Genomic DNA, 9,515 nt, shown 5'->3' with positions numbered 1-9,515 from the left:
CCCGAGAAGAGATTTTGTTATCCACGAACGCCGAAGGAGTGATGAAAACAACTCTTTTTGAAGTGGTTGATGGTGATATGGGATATAACATTATTTTGGGAAGACCATGGTTGCATTAGATGAAAGTTGTACCATCAACATATCATCAATTGCTGAAGTTTTCGACGCCCGTAGGAGTTAACAGATAAGGGGTGACCAACCGACAGCAAGGAAGATGAACGCATTTTCGGTCTCCAGTAGCAAAGGCAAAAGACACGCGGCATATCAACTATAGGAACCGGCGCCCGCTCCCGAATTGGATGAAGTTTTCCCGGGGATAGAAGCGTCGAAATCTTATCAGGTGTCGAGGTATTTCCAAATTCCAGAAGAGATCAATGCAACAAAATCCACAACAGAAGATCTTGAGCAAGTTGCATTGTTCGAAGAGTTCTTAGAAAGGAAATTCCACTTGGGGACAGGAGTGCACCTCGAGCTCAGGTCTGGCTTTATTGAATTTCTCAAATGTAAAGCCGATTGTTTTGCATGGTCGCATGCGGATATGATAGGTATCCCGATGGAGGTAGCCATACACAAGTTAAGTTTGGATCCCAACATACCTCCAGTAAGATAAAAGAAATGCCCTATTGCGGAAGCCAAGAATAAATTCGTCAAAGAAGTGGAAACTCGCTTACTTGATATCAGTTCAATCCGAGAGGTAAAGTATCCAGACTGGCTAGCTAATGTAGTCTTTGTTCCTCAGAAGAACAATAGATTTTGCATGTGTGTAGATTATAAGGACTTGAATAAGGCGTGCCCGAAAGACGTGTTCCCACTGACAAACATCGATCAATGATCGATGCGCCGACCGGGCACGAGTTAATAAGTTTCCTCGATACTTATTTCGGGTACAAACAATATAAGATGAACCCAAAGGATCAAGAAAAGATTTTGTTCATAACGAATTTCGGCACATATTTCTATAATGTGATTCCTTTTGGGTTGAAGAACGCCGGAGCCACTTATCAACAGCTCGTGAACAAGATGTTTGAAAAAAAATAGGAAAAACTATGGAAGTTTATATAGACGATATGCTCATTAAATCTTTGAATGCAGGTGATCACCTTAAGCATCTGCAAGAAACTTTTGACATCCTAAGGAAGCATAACATGAAGCTTAACCCTGAGAAATGGGCGTTCGGGGTTAGCTCTGGCAAGTTCCTGGGATTTTAGGTATCGTAAAGAGGGATTGAGGTAAACCCCGATAAGATCAAGGCAATCAAAGACATCCCGGACCAACTGTCAAACGTGAAGGAAGTCCAAATGCCCACAGGGTGATTGGCAGCTTTGAGCAAGTTCATTTCCTGGTCATCAGAAAAATGTCACCGTTTCTTCGCATTGCTCAAAAAGAAAAATAACTTCGAATGGACCCCGGAGTGCCAGCAGGCTTTGAGAGATTTGAAAAGGTACTTGTCAAGACCTCCGCTACTTTCTAAACCAAAGGAAGGTGAAAAACTGTTAGCCTACCTCGCGGTCTCAGAAGTCGCGATAAGTGCAATTTTAGTCTGTAAGGATGAATGTATGCAATCTCTTTTTATTACGTTAGTAAAATTTTAACGAGGAAGCAACAGAAAGCATACTACGAGGAAAGTTTCGACGGTGTAAATAAGACCTTTAATAACAAGGCATACAAGCGACGAACCACGTGGACGGTTAGATAATCTTTCGCTCGATAGCGAAGTTCCTAGTGGGAAATTAAGTTTGCTATCGGACAAAGATTACCCGATCGTTCAAAAGTGCAAACCATTAAAGGATTGTTAGATAGTCCTTTGCTCGATAGCATAAATTCCTAAGGGGAAGCAAAGTTTGTTACCGAGCATAAGATTGTCTAGCTATTCATTAGTGGGGTCCTCGAAGGTGCAAAACTTCTAGTATTCCAATTCGCATTCTTCGCATTCGAACACTGGGGAAATGACATGAGGATAAGGTAACAATGACTGCCACATCGATCGGAAAACGAATACCAAAAATATAGTTGTGGCATCGGGATTGGGGACTCCGCGGCTAGCCCCGTAGAAACAAGTTGTATAAGTTAACCACAAGTAATGGCAATTTCTATTTTGGCATAACAAATATTTATGTACTCTTTGAAAATGAAAGGAACAAAATGAAGTCATTTTATTTCTATCTTGTTTCTTGTCTGTACGATGAATTAACTTTGTCATTTGAAAGTTAAACAAGTACTTCAAATATTAGTACCATAATGAACAGGAGACGTCCTCTTCAAGAGAAGCGTAAACATAAGAGGTCCCTCTCATATAAAAACCCTCACGTTAAAGGGTTGATTTCGTAAGAACTTATGCCCGGAATCAAAATGCATTCATGGAAAAATACACCCGAAACCTTGTAAGAAAACTGTCACGACCCAAACCGATGGGCCGCGACGGGTACCTGATACCTTACTCAACCAAGCACCAACATAACGTATCTTTTCGTATCATACTATCATAAATAACTAAGCCGTAGAGGCTGCCGTGAAGTAGGTAGAATACAAAACGTAATGCCAACTTATACATAGGACATATGGGTCTCTAAAACCAAAATAACCATTCGTACACTAAACATAGGCCGACAAGGCCATACAATCGTTTACGTACATGGCATCTATCTACAAGACTCTAAGAATACATAATATCATAAAGGTCGGGACAGGGTCCTACCATACCAATCAATACATGTACTATTCATACTGACCAAAGAAGCAACTCCGGAGCAAATGGAGCGCACCAACACTTTCCGCTAAGCTGATAGCCTACTTGGAGGACTCTCGACCTGTCTATCAGGACGTGCGGGTATGAAACGCAGTGTCATGAGGCAAAAGGGACGTCAGTACGAATAATGTACCAAGTATGTAAGGCACATAAATAAGTATATAACAGACATGAAAGGAAATATAGAGTAATGACTCAACCTGTAAGTCTGGATAACTCTGTAAATCATGAAATAATTATAGTGTCATGCATATGCGTATGAATGTCATGTCGTGCATAGGTACATGTGTCATAATATCATCAAACCTCTGAGGGCATCCCATCATATCATCTCGGCCACTGTGGGCAACATCATCAATGTATACCAACTGATCAGGTGGTGGTGCGTATATAACGCCATAACCTTTCCCATATCCCCCATATATATATATATATATATATATATATATATATATATATATATATATATATATAACGCCATCTGATCATGGGTCAATGTACATGTATAAATAAATGCAATGCATGAGAAGTACGTTAATAAAATCTCTCGGAACGTCGTAAGACCATTATACTTCTGATTAATATCATGAAACAAACTTTATCAACGTACGTATTTTGTAAGACCCATGAACAGATAATAGAATAATAAGACATATGGGAATTCAAGAACATAGGCATCTCTAATACTTCTATGAATGGAGTCATTTATGTAAGTTGTGCATTTGCTCGTCTCGTTCATGTCGTATAGATCATGCCAAAAAGAAAGAAGGGATAGCCTTAACATAACTGGAGTAGGGGAAAATCCGTATGATATTCTTGAGAAATGTTGCACCGTATTCCCTTAGAATCGCAAAATCTCACGTTGCTTAAGCTGCTAAGAAATCTTGTTGGAATTTTTTGTTGCTAACGTTGGAATCCTTGTAGGAATTTGTTCGAAGATGTTATGAATTCACTTCATATATTCTAACGTCTGTTTTGCTATCTTTGTAATAGGAAGAACACATATAAGATTACTTACTTGCATATCTTAAGGCCAAATGAAGTAAAAAATGTCAAACTTCTAAGTATGACTTTACACTTAAGTGTCTTGTGTATAACACCTTCGTTGGCCACCTTTCAATCTAGGTGTACGAGTCATTTAATTTGAAGGGGAGGGTTGCCACGTAGTGGAAATAAATCCTTATCCATTAATTCCCTAATTAATTAGGTAATACCTCACTACCTAATAATTAATTAATTATCCACATAATTAAGAATTATCTCAAATTACTTAAAATACTACTCACGTTTAACACCTTATGCACCTTACTATCATGGCCATGTGGTACCTTGTATGGTACTAGTCCATAAATACCGGGTATTTAGCTCGGGCCGTATTTTATCCCAAAATGTCAACTTCGACGAAATTTATTTTCTTCGATTTGCTTACCCTCTCACCTTCACGAATTTACTCATCACTTGTTTGAAATAACATAATGCTTATCTCATTCCCGAACTTTCATTAATTTACTTATGGCGTACTTTTACGTACGAAAATACGGGGTGTAACAAAAAGATGCAAAAAAGAAAACTTGTACAAATACTTATGAAAACCCTCACGTTAAAGGGTTGATTTCGGAATAATTTATGCCCGGAATCAAAATGCCTTCGGGGAAAAATACACCCAAGGCCTTGCATAATCAGACACAAACAGTACTTTAGAGAAAGATCCATGCAATACTTTGAGAAAAATATGGTTTATAATAAACAGGCCGAAATAGCACAAGTACAACAGTTAGGAAAAGAAAAAAATGCTAAACTGCTGCCTCTTCGGAGCCCGGAGGAAGAGAAGTGTTCACGCCCCCAGGGGAAGTAGGTAGATTTGCCGATGCCTCAACAGTTTGGTCCTCAACATCATCACCTTCCGGTTCCTCTTCAGTCCCTGAAAATTCAGAACCAGAAACAGAAGAACCAGGAGCATCAGGATCTACCGGGAGACCCACCGGGAGACCATTTTTAGCAGCCAACTCAAGCTCACGGGCCATAGCAATTTCAGCATCAAAATCAATGATACCAGCTTTGGCCTCCTCCAAGGTTTTTCTCCTCATGCTGTGTATGGAGTAAGTTTTCTCAACAACGAGGGAAGCTAATCGGCGCTTAAGTTCTTCTTTGAGTTGAGTTACCTCGGCAGAAAGGTTTTCCCGGGTGGATCTAATCGACTTGAGGCTTACGTAAAGATCACGGACAGTAGAGCTGAAAATTCTATTGTGTTTAAGGGTCTTCTTATACTTCTCCTCCAATCGGGCATATTTTACCCACGCAGCAGCAAGCTCTTCAGTCTTGGAATTCAAGGCTACCTCTAAATTGGTCAATGTTTCAGCGGAGGCATCTTCACGATCAGATGCAGCAAGAATGACATTATGAACTTCAACCCATTTGGCTTTAGCCTCTTCAAATTGAACCCTCAGTGGGGCGATCTCTTGGCTAAGGGTTTCTACCTCTTGCTCGCTTTGCTGCAAACGAGCCTCCAATACAACGGCCTCAGTGGCTTTGGCTTTCAGTTCTGAGAGGCGAGCTTCACTTTGCTCCCGCTCTGCCAAAAGTTGATCACGTGCGGAGGTAATTTCTTCCTTCTCATGAATCAACCTCTAAAGGCCCTCAGAAGCAAGAAAGTTGGCCTACAAAGCAGGAAGAGCAAAACTCAGGATATGTTTGGGAAAAAATAGAAGAAATAACAAAGGAAGTAAGGAATGTACCACTGCGGCGTTGTGCATAGAGTTGTTCAACAAGCATTCTCGAGAGAGAGCCTAAATCTTTTTCCAATCTTTCTCTGAAGCCAAAGGCTTCAGATAATTAGCAAGTTCCACCGGCCGGGACAACAAGTTGCATCCAGTGGGGACTGAATGAGTAACGTTCCTCCTCCCTTGCGGATCTTCAGAGGGGGCAACATAATTTTGACCCAATTCCCATGAACTGGGGACTAGGGAAGAAGAATACCTTCTCCTTGGTCAAGTGTGGCCGGTGGAGATGATGTAGTAGTTGCTGATGGAAAAGCTAGGGAAGAGGGAGATGAAGCTGATGGCGATGAAGGGTGAGAAGCAGCCGCGACAAACGCAGTGCTGGTTGTTGGATGCTCGCCAACCGAAGACGATAGGGACCCGGTAAGCCTCGCAGTACCGGGCACAAAAATTGGGGCCCGAAAACGGGAGTTGGCATTTTCTACTGTATCAAATTCCCCCCAAAGTGACGAGACATCGTCCTCGGTTGGTGTAACTAACTCAACAGATTGAGCATTCTGTTGAGTTAATGAGGATCATCGCCTTCTTTGTAGAGAAGCTCCCTCATCACTAGCTTTTCCATCATCGTCGATCATCATGGTGTCTACGATCGTCCCGGGAGGAGGGATAGTCATCACAACTTCCGGAGACGACTCGGGGGAAATAATCTTCGCCCTCTTATTCTTTCCCTTGGCCACGGAGGAATGCCTTCTTTTTGGTTGCTTGTTCTACGGCGGGGGACTCCATAATGAAATACTTGTACCCGAAACAGGCCCGGAGACACCTATTCGAGTGTGCGCCTCCTGAAGTAGCCTCGCCGCATCAGCAGGGTCGGCCAAAAATCCTCCTCGAAGACAACAACTGAGCCAGCGGGTAGATCTGATTTCAGAGAAAAGGTAGAAGGGATCAACCAATTTCTTCACGTAAAAAGCTGAAACAAGGTGAGTATGAGTTACCATGATTTTTGGCATTCCACCCGTATTTGAGGGTCAATTCTTTCCACGTGTGGGTTTCAGACATAGTGACATCTAAGATTTTATGGACCCATTGGTCCAAACCTTCAACCACAGGTGGAACCCATCGAATTGCTGAAATAGGCGTAGTATGGAGGATCAATACGGATATAGAAGAATCCCTAATAAAAGAAATATTAAATATTAAACAAGAAGCTTACGAATGCGGTTCCACACTTCCGTAAAGGATGAAACCGTTGACAGAATGATGTTATTGGTGGCAACCGCAACAAACCGTTCCATCCACCATGGTCGTTATCATCATCCATGCTAGATAACAGGGCATGGTGGCCAGGTCTGCTTAAATTTATCATTCCCACCGCGGAAGATTTTGGGGGAATAGAGATATCACATGAGATAAATATAACTCCTCTCCTGACTCTTGGCACCAGCGTTGAAGACAAGCAATCGTCCTCCATACAAAAGGACTTACTTGTGCCAAACACACCTGGTAGCGGAGGCAGAACTCCTCAATAACGGAGTCAGGCTCTCCACTCAAAGAGAACGCACCCAAAGTAAAGGGATACATGTAAAAATATGTAAAACCCTCATTGGGTAGGGTCACTCGCTCTGTTAGATCAGGAGTAACAATGTCCAAATCATGGCAGCAGTAGTCTTCCTTCAACACGGGAATACTAGAAGGACGGATGGAAAAAGGGTATCTGTCAACAGCCCTCATGCGAGGGAGAGCCGGAGGGAATTTCTCTTCGAAGTCTTTTGTTGTAACAAGACTTCTAGGAATGATAGAATCCACCGTTGGAGGAGCAACATCCTCGGCTTTGCTCTTGCCATTTGAAGAACTGACGTTCTTTGAAGAAGAAGCCATTTGGATGAAAGAAAAGCTTTTCCGTTTGAAGGGAGTTAAAGAAAGGTTAACTAAAAATAAAGAAGATTTTGGAAAGATTGGAAAATTATGGAGTATAAGGGGAGAAGGTTGATGCGTATAAGTAAATGTTTTGGCGGCTAAATTCATGGCCATGATTACCTCGATAACCGGCCAAAGCTATGCTTTGTCGTGGGATGTCGCGTGTTCGGCGCATTAAATGTGGAGAGACGTGCGTCTAATCAACCATCAGAAGCCTTCAGAGGGAATCATAATAATTACCGCCAAAAGAATGTTTCTACCATCTTCCCGGTGACACAAAGCTATGTCACCGGAAAGCAGGGGGACTATCTATATAGGGTAAAATATGATATGTCAGGTATCCGCTTAAAAGAATGACACGTGGAACCGAAGGCAATTATCCCGTTTGGCACCGTGGGGAATGAGTCTCTTAAAGAGGCAATAAATACCTTCCGCCCGGTGGCATTAATAAAGAATATTTTACGGCATTAAATGTACTGCCCGTTACAAAGAGTTTGTTATTTATGCTCACCGTTACATCTTCGTCATTGACCCTCATAATTGACATTAAAGAAAGACACGATCCTAGGACCTCATTCCCTAGACGTAGCTATAAATAGTGAGATCTGTTATCATTGTAAGGGCACGGATTTTCTAGCAAACTGATACTACAATCTATTCAAAGCTCTATACAATTTTATCTTCTTATTTTTTTTTGTTCTTATTACTGTTGTTCCCGGAGGCTTCGCTACCAGAATCTTTATTTCTGTTATTTTGTCTTCATATCAAGGCTAAGTGTTATATGTTATTTTAATTATCTTATTATTTCAGGATCGAATTAATTCATTTGTCAGAAACCACGTATAAATTCAATTGTACCGTTTTACGGATATACAGTTAAAGCTGTATGAAGTTCTAATCAACATTATCGAGGAAAATGTCTTAATCTAAGATGAAGTCTTCACATTGTTAACACAACAAAATCAATGTTATTAAGGGGCTCAACATATAATAATAATAATAATAATAATAATAAAGAAGAAGAAGAATAATCTATTGAAGAAACCAACTAATCCGAGCACGTCTTACCAATAATAATTAGCTGCTTGCATCTCAATTAGCCGCATACTTAATCAATGACATAATCGCTATTACAAAATATTTAAAGTTAAGATAGGTTCAACTTTGCGGAATTTAGTGAATAATTAAAAGGTGTTTGACTAATTGGGGAGTGGTGAGTGGATTGTAGAAATGAATATAATTACTAAAATGTCGAGGAAGTTTGCCTAATTCTAATTTATCGGATTTGCTTAAGTTGATTGCGAAATGATGTTTCTTTTTCTTCTGCTCAAGATTCTCTGCTATTCCATTTTTCATTTAAGTTTTGAGTTCCTGAATAATCCTTTTCGGACTAAACACTCAAATTAAATATAGTTAAAAGTGTACTTTGTGCAGTATAGTATATTCCTTAGTTCATTTATTTTCTTCATTTGTTCATTTAAATCGGTGCACAAAGTATTCTGTATCCACGCAAGGTTCGAGGATGAGCCGTACTATAGGAAATGTGATGTATGCAGGCTACCCTAATACAAGTACGAACTCGTGACCTATAGGTAATATGAAAATAACTTTATCGTTACTTCAAGGTTCCTCTTCCAATACAAGAATAAATCCACTAATTTATAGCAAGATTATTCATAAAATGAACTTTCCTTCTCTTTTTTTGGTTATGCGATATAATCATATTTTATATAGCAGTAATTGCTTCAAACTCATACCTTCTAACACACATTTATGAGAAGAATATCAACCATATAATATCACTTGCATTATATTTGACCAAAATAAAAATACAGAAATTCCCTGCTCATACATAAAAATGAGAAAATACCAAGCTGAGACAAGTAAGCATAGAATCTTTAGAAAATACTTTTCTACTGATGTGCACAAGGAATCTGTCTCTACTACCTATAATAATTGACACCAACTTGGCTTTTTTTATTCCACCTGCTAGTTATTTTTAAAAAATGAAAATGAATAAATAGATAAATTATGCAATCCCAACAATTCTTTATCAATATTTACCAAATCTGGGGACCTTAATATTATGACTTTTCTGTTAGATCTGTTGCTTGTTTTTCTTTTCTTTTTGGTCT

This window comes from Nicotiana attenuata, unplaced genomic scaffold (genome assembly GCF_001879085.1).
Source record: "Nicotiana attenuata strain UT unplaced genomic scaffold, NIATTr2, whole genome shotgun sequence".
NCBI classification, from domain to species: domain Eukaryota; kingdom Viridiplantae; phylum Streptophyta; class Magnoliopsida; order Solanales; family Solanaceae; genus Nicotiana; species Nicotiana attenuata.
Note: the sequence above shows the minus strand (reverse complement) of the source record.